This window comes from Belonocnema kinseyi, chromosome 4 (genome assembly GCF_010883055.1).
Source record: "Belonocnema kinseyi isolate 2016_QV_RU_SX_M_011 chromosome 4, B_treatae_v1, whole genome shotgun sequence".
Lineage (NCBI taxonomy): Eukaryota > Metazoa > Arthropoda > Insecta > Hymenoptera > Cynipidae > Belonocnema > Belonocnema kinseyi.
Genome location: NC_046660.1, coordinates 106265362 through 106287025, shown reverse-complemented (window position 1 = coordinate 106287025; position 21664 = coordinate 106265362). Strand labels below are relative to the sequence as shown.

Here is a 21664-nt window from a genome sequence, read left to right as displayed (position 1 = left end):
GGCAATGAGTCAGGCGGTTTACGATTCTGTCCCCGCGAAATCAGTCTACGACCATTTGAAGACAACTCCCTTGTCCTGATCATAACGATAATTTCCGACAATATTTGAGATATTTTACATGATTTGAAAAGACATTTTATAAGATAAAAATATGTTGAAGGAATTTCAAAGAATTTAAATAGAGTACAATGATTTCACAAATTCCGTGGAATTTTTGAAAGCCTCACAAAATTTCAATGAATTTAAAAAGATTTTAAAGGGTTCGAAATATCTTAGATTATTTTTAATAGATTTTAATAATTTGGAGTGATTTTAGAGGATTCAATGGATTTTAAGGATTTGAAATATTTTAGGCTATTAAAAAAGATCCCATAGAATTTTAAACTGATTTCAGTAATTTAATGTGATTTTCAAGGATTTTAAATATTTTAGAGTATTTTACAAGATTCTAAGGCATTTTTAAGATTTTTGAAAAGTTTTAACGAATTGTAAAAGGTTTTAAGGAATTTGAAATATTGCAGGGAATTTCGAAAGGTTACAATTAATTTTTTATTGATTTCAATAACTTGAAGGAATTTCAATTGTTTGACGGGATTTTGAGGGATTTAAAATATTTTAGCGTATTTTTAAAGATTCAAAGTCATTTTCAAGAGCTTTAACAAATTTTAATGTATATCAAAAGATTTCAAACAATTTCAAGTATTGCAGGGATATAACAAATATTACACGTTATTTTAAGTTGTTGTCAATAACTTGAAGGGATTCAAAAGTATTCGAAACATTGTACTGTATTTTCAATGATTTCAAGGTATTTTCAAGAGATCATCAAATGTCAAGGGATTTACAAGGTTTTTATGCCTTTTAGAGATTTGAAAAAAATTGCATGTGTTTATAAAGAATTTCCTAGAATATTGGAAGATATGGATCGATTTTATAGGAGCTTGAAGGTAAGATACTTCAAAGATTCCACTGATTTTAAAAGATATTAAAATCTCTCAAGGTAGTTCAATAAAATTTTCAGGATATTAGGAAATAACGTAAGATTTCATAGAATTTCACGGGATTTTATAATATTTTCATGGATTTTGAAGAATTTATTACCAAGATGTGAGGGATTTCGTAGGGCTACTATGGGTTGAAAAGTTTAAAAAATATTTTTTGCAATTCGTTTAAATAAATTTGGAACCTAATCTGAATTCTTATTATTTCATCGTAAATTATTTTTAATTCTTTTGAATTATTTGTAATTATCTTTAATTGCTTAATTTATTTGAACCCTTCTAAATTCACTTAATTTAGCGAATTCTTTTTATGTTAAATTCGTTTACCTTCCCTTGATTTTTTCTAGACTCATTTCAAACTTACCATATTCATTGATTTTTTAAATATTTTGGAATTGTTTTCAATTCACTTGAACTGGTTTTAATTTTTCTAAATTGTATGAAATTCTGCTTATTTTCCTTAAATTTTCCTAAATTCACACGAATTGAACTAGAATCACTGTAATTCTTTGGATTCATTTTCAATTTCATTTTTTTCATTAGAAATTAGACTCTTTTGTCTTTTTTCGGTTATACATGGATCACTTTTTCAAGTAAATTAGGCTGTAGCATCCCTGAGATTAATAAATTACAAATCTATGAACATAAATTTATTTTATACTGTGTATAAAAGATTCTATATTAATGATCTTACACGATAATACTTTTGGTCTTAAAATATTAATAATGGTCAGGTAAAATAAAAATTTATCAGTGATAAATCAGCGAAAAGTCAGTTTTTTAAAATGAAATTTTGCGGAGCCGTATCACAATATTTTTTCCGTAAAGTGGCAATTATGTAAAAAAATTATTTTTATGGACAGACAAAATCTTTTTTAGTGGACAGTCTTACTTGTTAGAAGAAGTTACTTATTGTGAAGGCTTGTATACGAGAAAAAGTTCATTAAAAGTCAAATATTATGATTATGGTAGATTAATGTACAAGTTGAGCTTTTTTCTAAACAGCTCAGTTTTTTCAAGACAATTCAGTAAATATTCAAAGATCACTTAATAAATAGAAAGTTATTGAGTGGATGTAATTTATACCCAATAACAGCAATGCAAATTTTTACAATTCGGAGACAGACTCTAACATGTCCGTGTGCCGCATCTGTGAATTTAATATTGGATTTAAGTTCTCAAGCTACTTCAGAAAAGTTCATGAGTTCTCGGTGATATTTTCACCATCGATTATTCAAAGTTTTATAATTATCACTGAAAAAATTGCTGAATCGTTTTTTAACTTTTACTTAGAGTTCAGGAATCCTCCAGAAATTTAAATTCTTTTATCACAAAATCGATAATCCTCCAATATCTTCTAAACTGATAAAAAGCGATATTTCGGGTTAAACAATGAAAGAAATATTTCGACGATACACGCATAATTCTGGTTATTTCAACCATAATGTATTGCTCGCTCAACTACAGCGATACGGTTTGCGTATTTTACCCAAACCATAATTATTGAAGCCATATTACTGCTTCAGTCAAATGTTCTAATATTATTACACCATGAAGCCATTTTCCTTTCGGGGTAGGCGTGACTCACTCCTTAGGGGAAAGGAGTAGTGTGTGGAAGGGATAGAGAATTTTCAGATTGATCTAGAATTCTCGTGTTATTTAAGTAAATAACACATTCGTTCCGCAGCACTGTTCCGACCCAGGTTGCTGATCAATCTCTCTAGCAATCACCCCAAGCGAAGAACCTCACGAAGTCGTTATGTAAGGTTCCCCACTTGGGTGCATTAGTGGCCAAAGTCTTTTGTTTCAGGTGTCATTCACGCTACTGACACTCTTTTTATTAACTATTTGCCGCCATACTTTCCTGTCCTTCTATGTCCATGCATTTTTTCAAGCAGGCTCTCGTGTTTCTGTGACTTCTTATGTCTCTTCTAACTAGGGTCTCGTTCACACATTCTAACCATTCTTTCCGCGGTCTACCTCTGGGCACGCTGCCATTTACTTTACCTTGATACACTTGATTCGTTAGTCGTTCATTTGGCATTCTATCGACATGTCCGAACCATCTTAACCGATTTCTTTCCCATGTGTCTACTAGTATCTCTTCTGCACCACATTCTTTTAGAATTATCTCGTTACTCACTTTGTCCATCAGGGTTTTCCCGCATATTATGCGCATTAATCTCATGTCAATTGCGTTAATTTTATTCTTATCCGTTTCTAGATAAATCCATGTCTCGCGACATTGCATAGTGTTTTCTCACTCTTTCCTTCGAACACCATAGTTTTTGTTTTATTTGCGTTAATTTTGAGGCCTATGCTCTTCATGCTTGCATCTAGTTTATTCAACATTTTTTGTAAGTCTTCGATAGACTCTGCCATAACAACCTTATCATATGCGAACGCTAATGCACGTACTCTGTTTCAAGATCCACACCCTCTTCGTCGAAGAGCCATTCTTAAACATTTGTCCATAAATAATATAAATAAACATGAAGACATAACGCATCCTTGTCTAACTCCTTGAATAATATCGAAACAGTCACTCACATTCCCATTCACTCTTACACTCGCTTTGCTACCTTTATATATTGTTCTTATAGCTTGTAGGAGCCATCCATTGACTCCATACTCTTTCAGGACATTCCAAAGTTTACTTCTATCCTCCTTGTCAAAAGCTTTTTCTAGGTCAACAAATGCGCAGAAAACTTTTTTCCCACTCTCAAACTTTTTTCGGTTATTTGCCTTAAGCTAAATATTTGATCCGTACATGACCTTCCTGGCATAAATCCACTTTGGACTTCCCAAACCTTTGCTTCTGTTATTTTCATTACCCTACGAATAAGTATTTTTGAATATATTTTACTTAAGGTGCTGAATAAGCTAATCCCTCTGTAATTATTGCAGTCGCTTTTATCTCCCTTTCTCTTGTATATTGGTACGATAATCGATTTTTTCCAATCGTCTGGGACGTCTCCCATCTCAAAACAGAAATTAATCAATTTGTGCAGTCTATGTGGTATGCACTCGCCACCGTGTTTAAGCATTTCAGCGTGTATGTAGTTAATGCAGTGTCAGTGACACAGACTTTCTCAATTGAGTTTTCCATCGGATCGTGTTTAACATCGCAGTTGTGGTGTCCTATAGCTTGATCTCCGAATTGTCTCCTAAAATAGTCTCTGAAAGCCTCTAGTATTCCGTCTGCACCATATACCATTTCCCGCCTACTATTTCTCATGTTGACAAATTCTGTACTTTTGTTTATTTTTATTTTTTTTTATAAAGTAGTTTCCTGCTTCCTTCAAATTCGTTTTGTATTTTCATCTCTTCTTCTGCTCTAATTGTATCTTTACTTTCCTTAACTAATCGTTTGAGTATCCTGTTTTCGCGTCTACAATTATTTCTACGTCTACTTCTCTCCTCATTGCTAAGACCTGCGATGTTCAAAGTTTTCTTGTACGCTTCACTCTTTGCTTCTAATAGATATTTCTAAACATAAGATGGCTGTGTGAGACAGAATTTGGTTGGGGTAAATCAACCATACGCATGGCTCTCAGCTGCACCTCCCATAATTTCGTTGAAAATTATTTTTTAAAGATAGACGGAAAAAATATAGATCGTCTTTGTTTTACATTCCGTTGAACTATTCAACGACATGTGTTACAAAGTTCTGCAAAATTTAAAGGCCGGGGTAACGTAACATCGATTGAAAGGTAGGGTATACGAAAAAAGTAAAATAGTTCTATAAAATCTAAACTTGTAGTTAAAATACAGTCTATATCGAAGAAGTTTTGAAACCAATTTTTCGCCGAAAGAAATTTAATCTTTTGCATTAATACTGTATAATTTAATATTTGTTCACATGTTCCAGTACACAATTATTTTGTATTACACAATCACTACACTATTTATAAACGCACGCTATGAAAATTCTTATTTGTCGCGGGTTCGAACCCTAAATGTTTCCCATTCCTAACGCCTAAAGCCTCGCGGCTAACCTAGCTTCGAGTATAAATAAAAAATCTGAAATATGTCCTACAGCTGTGCAGGGCCGTCTGCAAATGTTTGCAACCAACTCTATAAAAAATGTTGCGAAGCTTATAATGATATATTTATAATATAATAATTTTAGAAATATTACAAATTATTATTAAATATTTTATGTAATTAAAGAAGATTTAAAATAAATTCAAAAATATTTCAAAATATTTTAAAAGATTTTAGAGAAATCAATATATATTTTAAGAAATTCAATCGATTTTAAATGATTTATAGAAATTTACGAAAATTTCAAGGGATTTAACAGACTTAAAAAAATTCAAGAACATTATTTATATTTTAAAATTACTTTGAAATCTTAAAATTCATTCAAATTCCACTGAAATTCCTTGAAAATTCTTCAAAATTACTTAAAATATCTTGAACTCTTTTAAATATTATGAAATCTTTCGAAATCTTTTGAAATTCAATTATAAACTTTAGAAAATTTTTAATCAAATAAGTCCTGAAAATCTGTTTTAATACCTAAACATATTTTTAATAATTGAAGATCCTTACACTTTTTTGAATTTTTTAAAAATCATTTAAAATGCTTTATAATATTTTAAATTCAAATCAGGCGTAAAATAACGAAATTACCTACAAATCCTGACCTATTGCATACATAAAATTCAAATATTATTCTGAAGATACAAAAATGTAAGGCAAATAAATGTTAAATACATAATTTATTTAGATATTGCTTAATAGAATATTTACTAAAAATCTTAATCTTATACAAATTTTAGAGTTAGGTATTCAAAACCTTCTTCAATAACCTCATTTGCTGTAAAACAAGTCTGAAGACGGTGACTAATGCCGAGTCGACGCGCACCTCACCGGCTCATCAATCTCGCATAACATTCACGGTACAATTCATCGATTGGTATGGCTGAATCAAACAAATAGCCGGATGCCCAATCAACATTTAGACGCAGTGTTCTTTCAAAAATATATTTGATAGAAGTATACATTCAATACAGCCATGATAGCGAGGCATAATATTCTTGTATCTACACTATAATATTTTGATATTTTAATCATATATCTAATGCTACACTTTTCCCAACTATCATTTCAGTCAAACAAACTTTCCTTGTCATATTAGGCTTGGTAATTTTCTTATACGTAGGTAATAAGTCTCAAATTCATATGAATGAGACAGCACAAAAAAATTTTTCTTTCTAATTCAGTTAGAAATTCTCAAGCAAACTCGGATTGCCATTAGCCTCAAACTATTTCTTTCAGTGTAATCGTGCACAAAAACTACGATTTTTGCCAAAATTTCGTGAACATGTCAGGCAAAAATTCGTAGTTTTTGTATACGATTGGAAACTGAAATATCTCTTTTTATTATAATAAATCATCGTGAAAGCATTAAATCTTCTAAAATGTTACTTGTAACTTGAGAAAAAGTTCAAGACTTTTTAATGAACAACTTCTTTCCGTGTGATTTTTGAAAAGTTAAATTGAACGATGCCAGTTCAATGCGCAAGTAATAACTTAACTGCGTTTTGAGCAAATAAAAAAAGCGTATTTTCTCTCAAACCACTTTTTTAAAAGATAAGTTAAGTCTTTTAACTGGGTAATATTTCATACTTATGGGAGGACGTAAATAAATAAATACACTAAACTCTCGCTTTCAGTCAAGTGTCGGGGGTTGCCTTCAAATGGCCTTGGACTGATTTCGGTGGGACAGAAACGTAAAGAGTGAGGGCCGCCTGACTCATTTCCAATATATATATAATGTCGCAAATGCTCTCACCCTTCACTCTTGAGAAACTGCATGAGCCAGTAGTTCTAGGAAGGCTGAGAATGGCGTGACTGATAGCGAGAGTTTGGTGTAACAGTATACTTCCTAAATAAGATAAGGACATAAAATTTACCTGATGCAACAGCACAAATCTTATAATGAACAAAATAGACTATTAAACATGAACGCTGAAAAATAAATTTACCATTTTTTGCCGAAATGTATTTTTTTTTCATTTTTAATCTGATTATAATTTTCAACGTTAGAATCAGCAGATAAAAATACAAAGTTTAAGATATATACTTTCTCCATTTATGGCTTTTCAGTTTTTGTTTATTAATGTTTCAAAAAACTGGTTTTTTTCTGCTTTTGCATAAATGAATTAAATCAATATAAAAAATTTAATTTCGTTTCTCTTTTCAAGCAAATAACATTCTTTAATGACTTTGAAAAGTTGTTCGTACATATTATGATTTACAAATCCATAATTTACACGAATGACTTCCCTGTCGAATGTGTTGGATAGGAATTCCTTCTGTATCCATTCCAACTATTGCGATTGATTCCGAAATCGATACAATCCGATCAATCCAAAGCCAATTTTCCACCCTTCATAATACAAACTACAATCACAAGTTCAATACGTGCACCTACATTGTAATTTGGTTTTAATTTAGTTCATAAGGATATTCTATCCACAATTCTCGCCAAGTTGTAAAAAAGAGGCCGTACATAAACTACGTTGCAACAAGGAGAGAGAGGAGTGTCGAAAGGTTTGCGAAATACGGTGAAATAAAGAACTCTTTTTCCCCCTGTTTTCAAGCAACTTCCTCTTTTTCCTCCTTTTCTCGTTTTTTGAGTAAATGCAAGTTGAGTTAATAGAACCCAATTAGAAAATGCATAGCATTTTTTGTTAGTTAAAATTACAACTATTTGGTTAAAAATTTAGCTTTGGGTGCAAATTTAAGTACATATTTTGGTTAAAAATTTCTCTTTTTGGTTATACTTAAATCTTTTGAAATTCGTTTTTCTGTTGTTTAAAATTATATTTTTAAACTCAGTTTAAAGTTAAAAACTTATCTTTTTTTTAGTTGAAAATTTATCTTTACAGATTTAAAATTTTAATTTATTCTAAAGCATTCTTCTATATAGCTTTAAAACTCAACTGTTTTGTTAAAAATTGGTCTGTTTAGGTAGAAAATTAATCTTCTTTGTTAAAAATTCATATATTTTGTTAAGTATTCAATAATTTAGTTAAAAATTAGTCTTTTTCGTGGAATTCTACTGGTTGATAATTCGTTTATTTTTATTGAACAGTATTTCTTTTAACTGGCAATATAACTAAGCTATTTTTGTTGAATACTTATCTTTTTAATTTGAAAATCAAATATACTGTTGACAATTTATTTATATTGTGAAAAATTCATCTTCAATGCCAGAAAAATCATCTTCCTTGATTTAAAATTGGTCCAAATTAAAATTTACCGCTTATACTATTTTCATACTTCCAGTAAATAATATGTATATACACGTTTGCATTTAATTCTATTGTTATTAAATAATTGGTGCATTTATGAGCACAATAAAATTGTTTTCTTTAACAAAACGTCTAATTGCTTGAAAGTTAAAGTATAATGAACCTCAGAGATAGGACTCCCTGATAGAGTTGTTCCGAGAATTGAGGTGATGGATGCAATAACTCAACAAGCGCTCGAAACCGCGTAGAAGTATTGTCCAGCCGGGAAAATCTATCGATCAAACAAAAGTAATCTAAACGTAAAATAAAATATACATTCGTATTCAGCTTGACGCGGCCGACAAATTTTTCTGATGAAACCTTTTCATTCGATAATTAATACTTAAGATAAATAATAAAAACTTAGAAAATTTTCCGATCAAAAATCGATGTTTTGTAAAACACAACTCGCAATTATTCGGCCGTCTGTTGATAGAAATGCTTGAAATTTGTATGGTGTATTGAAAATATATAATCGATGACTTTAAACAAAGCGCTTTGTTTAAAAAGCTAATATGTTTATTTTTGTTTAATAAGAAATTGATTGCGAACGAAAGCCACGTTTTGTCAACTTCGACCAGTGGGGCGGTCATCGAAAAAATGTTAGTTGAAGTAACTTATCGCGAGAAAGTTGTTTGCTAGACTTTGAAAAAATTTTTCTGAAAATTTGAAGCAAATCGGTCAAAAATGGTAAAAATGGCAACAAGTTGAAGTTAACACACGCTGCCGTTGGAGCATTTTGTTTCTCTTTGCCGCTGCTGACTAGTTGCGTAGGAACAAAGGCCGGTTTAAAGGCATCGCTTATATATTGAGAATACACCATACAATGTTCAATCATTTTTATGAATAAAGGCCGAATAATCGCGAGTTGTGTTGTACAAAACATCGATTCTTGATAGGAAATTGTTCTAAGTTTTTATTGTTTATCTTAAGTAATAATTATCGTATGAGAAGGTATCATGAGAAAAATTTGTCGGCCGAGTAAAGCTGTATACGAATGTATATTTTGTTTTACGTTTCGGCCACTTTTTTTATCGATAGATTTTTCCGGCTGGCCAATACTTCTACGCGGTTTCGAGCGCTTGTCGAGTTGTTGCATCCGTCATCTCAAGTGATGCCGCACCGCAAGTAGGAGTGAAACGAGCCGCGCGGGGTGATCGGCGGGCACGGACGTGAACATCTCTTGCCTTTATAATTATAAAATTAAAATAAAAAACATGTGTTAAAAATAATCACCAAAGTTTCGTCACTCATACAATTCCTTTACAATGGCAACAATAAAATTAATAAAATAAAGAAATCAAAAATATTTGAGCAGGCAGGAACAGCAGCAGAACTACAATGCCCTTTTCCTGACACCCGAGAATCAAATGAGGGTCAAAAGGCAAACCATTCATAAACATACCTAAAATATCCATCATAAGTATACGTCAGAAATAGAGAAAGCAAAAGAAAATAAATATGTATGAAAATTTAGTACTAAATATAATTAATCATACTAGCATAACTCTAGACTTACCTGTCTAAATTAGCCTTTAAATTAAGAGATAAATTCTTTTGTTCTTTATTCTAAAGCAATTTCCAATCAAAATCATGGTCAACGTTAATAAATTCCTTTGTATGTCTGGCAAGAACACTGTTATAACAGCGTTTCAAGCGAACATCACTTTTGTGTTCCTCTATATTCTAGTCCTAGTACAGTACAAGTCCGATAACTTTCCGTCCGATAAGTGTACATTCCCCTTAAAACGTCATCACACGTACGGCACGCACACTAATTGTTGTTCTCCTACTACGTGTGCTATTCTGCTAGTGATTTGCGCCCATGATTTACCCATGCGCGCTCCTAATATCGTGCTACTAGAGGGGCATCCGATAAGTCCGAAATTCCTAGAATTTGCCGCCCTTACAGTCCCGAAGTTGGAAACATATCGGACTTGTACTGTATGAAGAAGTCTGCCAGTCTGTCTCACGTAAGTCACCTTACAAATCTCGCAAGTGATCTTGTAGACAACATCATCGTTTTCAAAATTCTCTAAAGGATCCTGACAAAAAGTAATTATTAAATCGATTTTAAATAGTATACGCAAGATATTATGAATCGTAAACTTCTTCAACATAAATTCAATAGCTTTCGAAATTTCACCAGAAAATAAAAGCACAAAAGTATTAAAAGAACTATACTCCTTCAATTTTTTCTAATTATCTGCAGGCAAACTACTATCGGCGAGAAAACTATAAGCATCTGCCTTTGAAGCTTAACAACTCAATCAAATAAAAATGCTGGCACAACAAAAAAACAGTCATATAAAAGCTGAAAGTGTTCTACGTAAATGAGCTTGAAGACGTTTATATAAAAAAATTTTTGTGCTTAGCAGACTGAAAAATGTAAAAAAAAGTAAGGCTTTTCGGGTACATTTAAGAACAGTCAAGTTTAGAGCATTATTTCTTATACAAGGGGCAATGAAAAAAATTTGAAAAAATTCATGAGTATGAGGAAAACTGTTGTGAACCAGTTGCAGTTGAGAAATTTAAAAAATAATAAAAGTTGTTGCTTGAAAGTACAAAAATGTGCAACCATATTATCTTCAGTTCTAATACAGATATTAAAGCGATTCAAACTGCAAACTGTAATGGATAGGTTCTGTATTTATTTTCAATAACCCTTAAGGATGTGTTAGTCTTATTTTTTGTGAAAATTGCAATATTTTTAGACATTTTTTTGGTTGGAAAACAAGTGACAGAAAGCAGGGGGGGCGGGCGTTTTTTTTACTGACAACTGCTGGTCCCTTTCTTCGACCCGTGGCCAGGTGCCATCTAAGCATTCAGAACCAGGAGCCGAAGAATTTCTATGTAATAAATCAAAATTATCATGATTGAAAAGTCAATTCTCCATACCCCTAAGAATAATCTGATTTTTGTATACAAGCAGTAATATTGCTTTTACCAGCATTTATGCAAATTATATCAGGGCTGCTTTTAGGAAAACTTTTTTTTTTATCAGGAAATTTATGGAAGTTCATAGAAATTCTTTACATTGAGAAACAATTGATGGGTTTTCATTTTGGCCCTTATTTGATTCTCGGGTGTCAGGAAGAGAGCAACGTGGTTTCGTTGCTGTTCCTATCTGCTCGAATTTTTTTTGCCTTGGTAAGGGTGCTGTGTGAGTTCCGAAACGATGGTGATTATTTTTTTACGAATGTTTTTTTATTGTGATTTGATAATAATAAAAATAAAAAAGACGAAAAAAATTTAATTAAAAAATCCGCCCGCTTCGCGGGCACATGTTCAAAGCGCGCCGCGCACGCGGCTCGCTTCGCTCGCTAGTTTGAGAGCGCCTAGGGCGCGCGAGAGTTGGTTCTCGCACTTCGCGCCCGATAATATATTTATGTCGCGCTCCGCGCTCGGTCTTTGAATTACCCTCCACATTTGTGCACAGACCACAATGCGAAAATTTCCACATTCTATGTTAAAAACTATTATATCAAATGTTTATTACAATTTTTTGTGTGTACCTTGGTCTGGTAATGCTTATTCTTACATTGCAAAATAATGTTCACATTTTATTTTTCCAGATCCCAATAGTGCCCTGCTGTGGTTGTTTAATCATTTTCCCTTTTCTTAAGTGAATCTGAACACTTTTTTTTTAATTTGTTATTAAAGAAGATTCTCAAAGTACCTACGGCCTTGCCGATTACATTCTCATTGCGATATTCGCGCTTCACGCTTAACAGTTAGGTTACACAAGTTCTAATTTTTTTAATTTTGGGCCAATCAAAAAATTTGGCTAGAATAGTTTTGAAATATATTTGGTGTCTGGTGAAAATTTTGAATGAAATTTTTGGATCTATGAAAAAAATAAATTTTTCTATTTTTAGAAAATTTTCAAAATTTTGAAAAGTATATAACTTTTTTAATTTTCATCAGAATTAAAAATTTTATTCGTGTAATTTGCAAGTTTCTTTACCCATCTATAAGAAACTCAGACAAAAAATGTTTCAATTTAAAAAAAAAAAAGAATTTCAAAATTTTGTAAATGCTCCTAATTTTGTAATTTTGGTTCGAACCATCTGATTAACGAACTTAGCCTTCATTTTGGGTACCTTGAGAAGTGTATCAAATGCGGACTCGATTGGACAAATCCTTCAAAAGTTAGCGTGGCTACAAAATTCAGGTAAACATACATACAGATATACAGACATACAGACAGACAGACACCGATTAAATGTTATGATTTTCGGATTCTGTGAGTACCGAAACGTAAAGATCCGTTAAAACCCAGAGATCGAAAATTTGGACGATTACATTACATTCTCAGGAATGAGAATGTAAAAAAGGGAAGGAACTGGATTTGGATGGTTGTCTTCCCATTTTATGGTGTTTGTCCAAATTTGGTGGTTGGATTCTTGGTTTTATTTTCAGGAATTCTGCACATTAATTTCATTATTAGACGTTAAATGGGATTTAAACTTTGATTTTAATCTCATTTAAATTTCTTTAATGTGGTTGTTGTTTAGATAATATTTGATTATAAGCATAAATGTATGTGAAATCTGTAATCATTTCTTATATTAATATGTCAACATGTATCACGTTTTAACTATTTGTGACATAAAATGAATTATTTTACATATATTTGTATTTTAAATTAATGATTATTTACTGTAGAGTAGTATCCCCTAAACGTGAAATCCGTCCTTAGCCTAGGACCAATTTACCTTCGAGGGGGGTGGGGGTCATTAACGAGGCAGAAAGGGGAGCTTAAAAAGAGCCCAACATTGGGAACGTAGTGTATGGATGGCCCCTAAAGAGCGAGAAATTTATCTTTTAAGATTGAGATTCATTTTCCCTCATTACCTTATCGAACCAAAAGTGCTTCTTCGAGGACGTCGCTTTGAGTTGTCAGTCAGATATTTTCGACGTTATCACATGAAGGACACTTCAATAGTCTTTCCTCAGTCTGGGTTGAGGTTTCCTATACAAAATATGTCATTTCAATCAAGAATTTCAAAACCTAAAAACATCCTTTAGAGAGACACAAGAAATCAATAAGATAAGTATTTTGGAATGTTCAGAGTGATATTTATTTTCAAAATAATGATAAGTTAAATAGAAAAAGCTATGTTGAAGTTTAGTAATTTGTACTAGTGCACCTTAATTTTGAGACTCTAACTAACTTTCCTTAAGAACCTTCAAAGGTAATTGGACTAAAGTTTCCTTTTTATTTCATTGTTTTTGGCACAGAGACTATAAAAGTCTACTTTGTATACGAATTCTGACACCTTGCACATTCTATGAACTATAACGCAAAGTTTCTACCACAAGTGTAAATTCTGCGCATGACTGTCCTCCAACTTTCGTCAAGAGAAAAACCGTTCTCAAGTACCATTATGCTACCTCTTGAGTTTCTTACCTAGTTGAAAGCTCTAAGGACAGAAAAACCTACAGAAAAAATATCAGAGATATTCTACTTTAATCTCTAAATAATAAATCGTGTAGATTCTCCTTGAATTTAATTACTTTTATATCATCCTTTTTGTATTATAAGCCTACTATTATAGTAATGACAACTAAATATTTAAGCCTGCGCTCCAAATCAGGGCACGTAAAATGTAAGCTACTCTCATGGAACAGTAAATTTTACTCCTTAAAAGTTTGAACATGTCATTAATGCACTGACTGACTTTAAAGCAGAAAATTGTACATTGAATAGAATATCTTTTAGAAATATGTAAATTTTACCTTTAATGAGATTGCCTTCGTTTGAAGCAAAAACTATATAATTGATTGTCAATTAAGAACTAGGTGGTTTCTGTTCTAAATATGATATCGAAGATTTCATTGACCAATTTTCCCTCTCAGCAGTTCAAGAAAAGCTTCGTCTCCAAAGTTGTCCAGATCTATGAACTTTCTACTTCGAGGGTTTGTCTTCGATCTGAAAATAATATCACTTGAGTTTATATACCTTCTAGAGAATCTAGAGAATCTAGAGGCTACGCTCTCGAAAATAATTACATCATAAATTGTTTTTCCATAACTTAAAAGGAAGGACAACAAATTTATCAGGGTGGCAACTTAAACTTTTTTTTAAATACCAGGCTATTTCCCGGGTTACTAGGTAAAAAATTATGTTGTTGCTGTTTCATTTTCAACCCTTCTAGTAACAGTTCTTTAATACTCATTGTTTTATTAGATCAATGTTGAAAATAATTGAACGTTCTAGAACTCTAAAATAAAATGTATAAGTGTCAAATAGAAAGATTAATCTTGAGCCAAAAACAAGTGCATTTTTAACCAAATAGTTTAATTTTCAAGCCAAACAGACGAGTATTTAGAATAAAGTTGAATTTTCAACTAAAGATATAAATTTTCAACTAAAAAATATGACTTTTCTTTTTAAAAAGACGAATATTCAACCAAACCTTTTAATTAAAAAAATTAACTTTCAACCATAAAAGATGACTTTACTATCAAAACATGTATTTTCAATCAACAAGCATTAATGTTCAACAATTCAGTTTTATTTTTAACCAAAAAATATGAATTTTTAAGAATGCAGTTTAATTTTCAACGAAATAATGAAATATCCCGCCAAATTGTAAAATTTTTAATCAAAATAGATGAATACTGAACTTTAAAAATATAATAATCGACTTTTCAAATGAAAAGAATGAAATTCTAACAAAAAAGAAGACTTTTTAAGAAAATAGTTAAATTTTCAACAAAGTAAGTACATTTTAAACCAAATAATAGAATATTCAACCAAAAAGATAAATTATTAAGTAAAAATATAATCGTAGACTTTTGAAATAAAAAATAGCTTTAAAGTAGTTAAATTATTATCTCGATTATTATATAAACTTAGGTTTCTTATACGATTACCATGCTAAGTATCTAAAAAAAGTAGTTTTCGTGATTAAATATTGAAGAAACTGTATTATTTTAATGTTTCACCCACACAAAATGGAGGGTGGAAATTCAAAAGTGTATAACAGACATTTTACGAGGCGGAGGAAAAAACCTTTGCATTTTTATATTCTTTACTATTTTAATAATTTGTGAACTATTATTAGTCGATTATCATAAAATATGTAACGTTTCAAAATTTCAAGCACTTCCGATAAGAATTACGAAAGATAGAGCCTTTTAATATTTGTCCACGTATTATTATTTACAGCAGGATGCGTTTTGGAAAAAAATATGAAAGAAAATTAATGTCCGATTGACCACAGTATTGCGATGTTTCAACGACTATCGAAAAATAATTTTGGTAACAAAATGTTCGGAAAGGAATACACTATTCAGATAAGACAATGTTTTTATTTTCAAGCTTAAAATTCTTAACGAGAGTATAACGTTTAGAGGCGATTCTCATCTTGACAATTAAAAAAATCTGCCCGCCACGCGGGCACATTCCCATCGCGCGCTTTTGCGCGTTGCTCGCTTTACTCGCAAGTTTGAGCGCGCGTAGCGCGCGCGTTTGCTGGTTCTCACGCTTCGCGCTCGATTTGTATTTATCTCGCGCTTCACGCTCGATTATATATTTACCTCGCGCTACGCGCTCGGTCTTTATATTTTCGAACATTCTTGCGCCAACACTTTAAAATTAAGACTGAAAACATCCACCACTGTAATTTTGTGATTGTGAATTCTATTTCGTTTAAAAAGCTTAGCTCGAGAGTTTGAGCGCACCTGCAGCACGCGACTGAGAGCAATCGCACTCCGCGCTTAGTCTTTGCATTTCTTCCGCATTTGGACACAGACCTTTTAAAATCAAATGTGAACGGACCGACAACTGTAATTTTGTGATTTTGAAATCTCTTTTGTTAAAGCTCTTTTGACTTCAACGAACATATTCTCATCACGTATCTCGTGCTTCGCACTCGATTTGTTCCAACCTGTCAACTTTTCTACATTATACACAACACCTTTATACAATTATAATACATTTTTTATGTAACTCTGCCAGGGATTACTTTTTAAGAAATTCCAAAATAAAAATCAAATCGTCTTTATCATGATTATTTTTGTATTTGATTCTTATTTTGCTTTAAATTGTATTTTAAGCTGCTCTGAAACATGTATCATTTCAATAAATGTATATCATTACAATTGTGTATAAAAATTGAATCATACTAAATCCTGTTACCTTGTTTTTATAATTTTATAATTTTTAATGTTGTTCTTTACGATTAAATAAAAACTACTGCGCATCTACGTAGGGTCTAATACGGAAACCTATATAGGTCCTATATAGGAGCCTATGTCCTCTTTCGTCTTTTATGTCCTTTTACCAAAAAGTTAATTTTTTAATTTTTAATGTTATGTTTTACGATTAAAAGAAAATCTACTCATCCTATCGAAAAATAATTAATAATAAATTTATGGATCTTTTTAGGCGAACAACTTTTGTCTGGTAATTTAAGTTCGTACCTTGTGTTGTTTTTTCAAACAAATTTAATATTTTTATTTAGAATGTTATTTTTTACGACTAAAGCAAAAAATAACTTTCCTATAAAAAATTATAGCTTTTTTTTGGATGAACAAGTTTTGTCTCATTTTTTCTCGTAGCTTATATCGAAAAGTGATTCATTCTTAATTTGTAGTTCTTTCCAGGGCGCGCAATTTGAGCTTTTTATTTTTTTTCGTATCTTGCATAGTTTGATCAAAAAATGGAATTTTTGGATTTTTCATTATTTTTGTTACGATCAAATTTTGAATGTTCAACTTCTCGACCAAATTAAAAAAGTTATTATCATAGTCCTGTAGGGCTTTCAAAAAGCAAAGTTTTTCTTCTCCTGACTTTTTTTTCATATCATGCGTTGTTTGTCTTAAAATGTCCATTTTAGTTTGTTTTTTTTTGGATTTTGAAAATGCTCTAACTCTGATAATTTTCATTTTATAAAAAAAAGCCGAAAGGATAAATTGTTTAAGTTTTAAAGTACTATGAACAACCATGCATAGAATTTGTACATATTGAAAAAATTTAATTTCAAAAATTTTTTGTACGATCAAATTTTTAATTTTCAACTTTTTGACCAAATTAAAAAAGTTGTTATCATAATCTTGTAGGGCTTTCAAAAAGCAACGTTTTTCTTTTCTAGACTTTTTTTCGTTTCATGCGTTGTTTGGCTTAAATCGTTAATTTAGGTTGTTTTTCTGAATTTTGAAAATGCAATAACTCTTTGAATCCACTTTTTGAATTTCCATCCAAAATGGCTGGCTAACGAACTTGAACTTTAGTTTAGGACACTAAACGAGTTTACCAAAGGGCAATCTAATAGATTAATTTGTTTAAAAGTTATCGTCTTCACATACATACATACCCACATGCATTCGTACATACATGCATACATACATGCAAACATACATACATACATACATACATCCATTAATACATACATACATACATACATACATGCATACATACATACATACATACATACAAACATACATTCATACATGCATACATTGATACAAACATAAAAATTCGTAAAAACCTGTTTTTCGGATTCAGGGGGTCATTATAATTAAGGAATTTTATTAGTACTTGCGAGTTATCAAGAAATTTGTATATAGTTGATTCTTTTCCATTTCGATCAAGTTTCGTAAATGAAGAAAAATGGGATGTTTAATGGGACCCGTTCATTTTTCGGAACGGATAAAATTTAAGAAAGGTAAAATTTCAGAATGGGTTATGATACATAATGGTAAAACTTAGGAATGCTAAAAATTCGGAAAAAGGAATAAATCAGAAATCCAAAACTCTGAATAGTATTTATTCGGAAACCAAAGAAGCGGAATGGGTACAAATTCGGAAACGTTAAAATTAGGAGGGTGAACAATTAGGAATAAGTAAAATACGGAGAGGAAAAATTCGGAAAGTAGAAAAATTCGGAATAGTGAATAAATGTTTCTATAAGCAGGTGTATAGTTTTTTTTATTTATGGTAGCATACAAATATTTATCACAGTAAATTTAAATAGCATATCATAATAAATTAATGATATCCGTCATTTTAAATTTTTGACGAAAAAGTAATTATTTTCTATCATTATATAATTTAAAAACAATTTTCAACGTACAACATAAATTTATTATGATATGATATATAAATTCACTGTGATAAACATTTGTTTGCTACCATAAATAAACAATTATACACCTGCTAATAGGTATATTTCTTAATAATTCCGAATTTTTCTACTTTCCGAATTTTTTCTCTCCGTATATTTACATATTCCTAATTTTTTACCCTTCTAATTTTAACGCTTCTGAATTTTCACCCATTCCGCTTCTTTAGTTTCCGAAGAAATACCTTTCAGAGTTTTGGATTTCCGACTTATTGCTCTTTCCTACTTTTTGCTATTCCTAAGTTTTACCATTATGTATTATAATCCATTCTGAAATTTTACCTTTCTTAATTTTTACCATTCCGAAAAATGAACGGCCCCCTGTTTAATCCGCCCTGGATCTGTATGCATTTTTTGAAGTTTCTATTAAGATAATCCACAACTTGAGAAGAAAGGATATCGTCCACTCGACTTTTCATTCAGTATTACTTTTCCCCAGTACTCTTTTCTTTCACTCTCTTTTTTCCGACTTCGCTTTTACGCTGCTTCTTAACTCCAACGACTTCTATCTTTACCCCTCTGAGATTATCGAGCTTGAAGCTCTGACCTAACGATCAGTTCATTGCAATACTGTAAAATCGATGAAAAGAGCATAAAATTCATTTCCATCCGCGACAAGAAATAACTAAAAATTTACTTCTATCAGAAATATGCAGCCATCAATAAATCACGTAACACATTTTTTTACCTATTCTTTTACCTCCCCCCCCCATGTAACATGTTGTAAAAAATGGCTTTGACCTCCAACCCCCCCCTTCTTTTTTATGTAATTTTTTCAGAATCTTTCTACTACTCGCAAGTAAAGAATTTTTCAATTTTAAATCTGGACAATAAAATAAATTTCAATTTGGAATCTTAAAAATTGAACTATTTAAAAGAAGTATTCAAAATCCATCATTTTCTAATACACACATTAAATATTGCATAGTCATCAATTGCATATCTCCAAAGTTGCAGAAGTTTTTCTTCTAAATCTTCAAAATTGACTTACATATTCCAAAAAATGCTCACAATTACATCATTTTCAGCTAAAAAAATTTTCCAAATTAATAAGCCTCCAATTGTAAATCATCGAAGTGAAAGAATTTTATTAAAGCCTTCAAAGGAAAGTAAGTATTCTTTTATCAGCGCGCGCATGACCTCAAAAAATCTTCGTTTACAACTTCTTTCGATACGCCCTATTGTACATATTGATCTGTATTGATTATAACTACGTGTTTTCAATTTAAGATTTTTAATAATTAAGTCATGGATGTATCTAATACATAATAAATATTTAAGAATATATATAAAGTAAGGACGTTTACTATGTAGTCATAGGAAATATAATTATATAAACACTAGCATACAACACAACCCGTCTTGCATTCGTGTAATGCAAAAAAGTACTATATAGGCGATTTTAATTCGGTTTCCAAATCTCCCGCGCTCGAGGTCTTGCGCCGATTGGTCGAAGGTTTCGAGACTCAGAAGACGTGCGCAAAATATACGTATAACCAAATTCTGAAAAAGGTTATGTTCCCCAGGATTCACCACGCATTTCAAATAAATAATTAGTTACGAATTTTAAAAAATGTCACACAAAATTAAAATTGTTCATAAATACATTCGGGACGTTCATTAAGTACTTTCTTAAAAATTGGAGTTGGTTTTCACTAATGTAACGGTACGTGAGAGATATTTGACGTTTGACAAGTGTCAAAATCGTTTTGTACTTCGATCTTAATTAAATAAAGTGAATATCTGCAGGTTGTTGGATAAAATCTGTTGTTTTAATTATTGAATAAAATATGGGAATCAAACGCTTTTGACTAACTGCAAAGAAAATTGCAATCCGTATGATTATAAAAATTCCAACGATAAATCTGAAATTCAAATGATCAGAGGTAAGAAGCGGCGAATTATTCTTATAATGGGTGTTCAGCGACCTTGAAAATGTCGTCTACGTTACTATAGAATGTTAAAGTATACATTTTTTGTGATATTTGACTTAGAAATTATAAAAATTATTAGCATCAAAAGGTGGCAGACCTCTCCCCTCATTGCAGCATCCCCGCAATGGCATGCCTGGTCCCTTGATTTCTATGTCCATGCACTTTTTTCACCATTTTTTTTTTAATAGATTTAAAAATGTTCTACCTTAAAAATCTGTGTTATTTACAAATTAATTTTTGTTGTTGTTTTTGTTAATAATATTTTCCATACATTTCGACACAAAACTGTTAGAAAAATACGAAAATGACGTAACATTTCGGCACGGGCGCACTGCCGACGTCTAGAATAAAAAGGTCTATTAGAATGAGCCATGGCCATATAATGGAATTTTCATGAGTTGCACCACTCGGTTTTTGAGTATACACCACATCAGAGCTGCCAGATCGTGGATGAAATTTACCCCAACCATACCTACCGTTTGGGAGCCGCAAACCAGAAAGTGCATGATTACCACTGTGAGTTTGTATGTAAGCCGAAAATGCACGATTCGACCTCGGAGTTCTGCTGTACGATGATTGCCGATCTGAAGGCTTCGGAAGACTTCGGTGGTCTTCTATTTATATCTTGCTCCCCATTTGAAAGAAATTGAAGAAATTGGCGGTTTGGATCTTTTGCGTGATTCTTAATTTCATGCATACATCGATTTTCAGGTTATGCTTTCCAGGTGTACATAATATGGATATATATATAATCAAATAATCAAATACATAACTAAACAAAAAAAATTTTTTTAATTGTTTTCAACATGATAATAAAATTTTAAATAAAAAAATTACATTTTCATCCAAAAAGCTAAATTGTATACTAAAAAAAGGCATGTCTAATAAAATACATGAACTTATTTGCACAAAAGAAATTTATTTTCCATGAAGACTAATTTTCTGAACAAAAAATTAATATTTAATCATAGTTAAATTTTCGACAAGAAAGATTAATTTTCTACCAAGAAAAAAGAGTATTCAAAAAAATACAGAAAATTTTAACTAAAAAAGATCACTTTTCATTTAAACATAGAATAGTTAAATTTGTGGTTAAAAAAAAATTTATTTTTAACTAAAAAGAAAATAAATTTTCTACAAAATAGTTACATATTCAGAAAACAAATTTATCCAACTAATTGATGAAGCATCAACCAAAAAAAATATGAGAAAAAAAATGTTAAAATTCTTTGAAATCGCTCGAAATTATTGAAATTAATTGAAAATTCGTTGGAATGTTTTAAAATATC

At 31.1% G+C, this 21664-nt stretch overlaps 1 protein-coding gene across 1 annotated transcript in view; it reads right to left on the bottom strand.

The window, feature by feature from the left end:
• The window catches only part of LOC117171242 (voltage-dependent calcium channel gamma-5 subunit), a 154890-nt gene that overhangs the window by 65019 nt on the left and 68207 nt on the right, over positions 1-21664 (bottom strand). Inside the window, exons 2-3 of the mRNA XM_033358355.1 lie at positions 14051-14243; positions 13166-13283 (exon numbers count right to left, since the gene is read on the bottom strand). The gene's annotated coding sequence lies outside the window, so the exon portion shown is untranslated. The remainder of the gene's footprint in view (positions 1-13165; positions 13284-14050; positions 14244-21664) is intronic.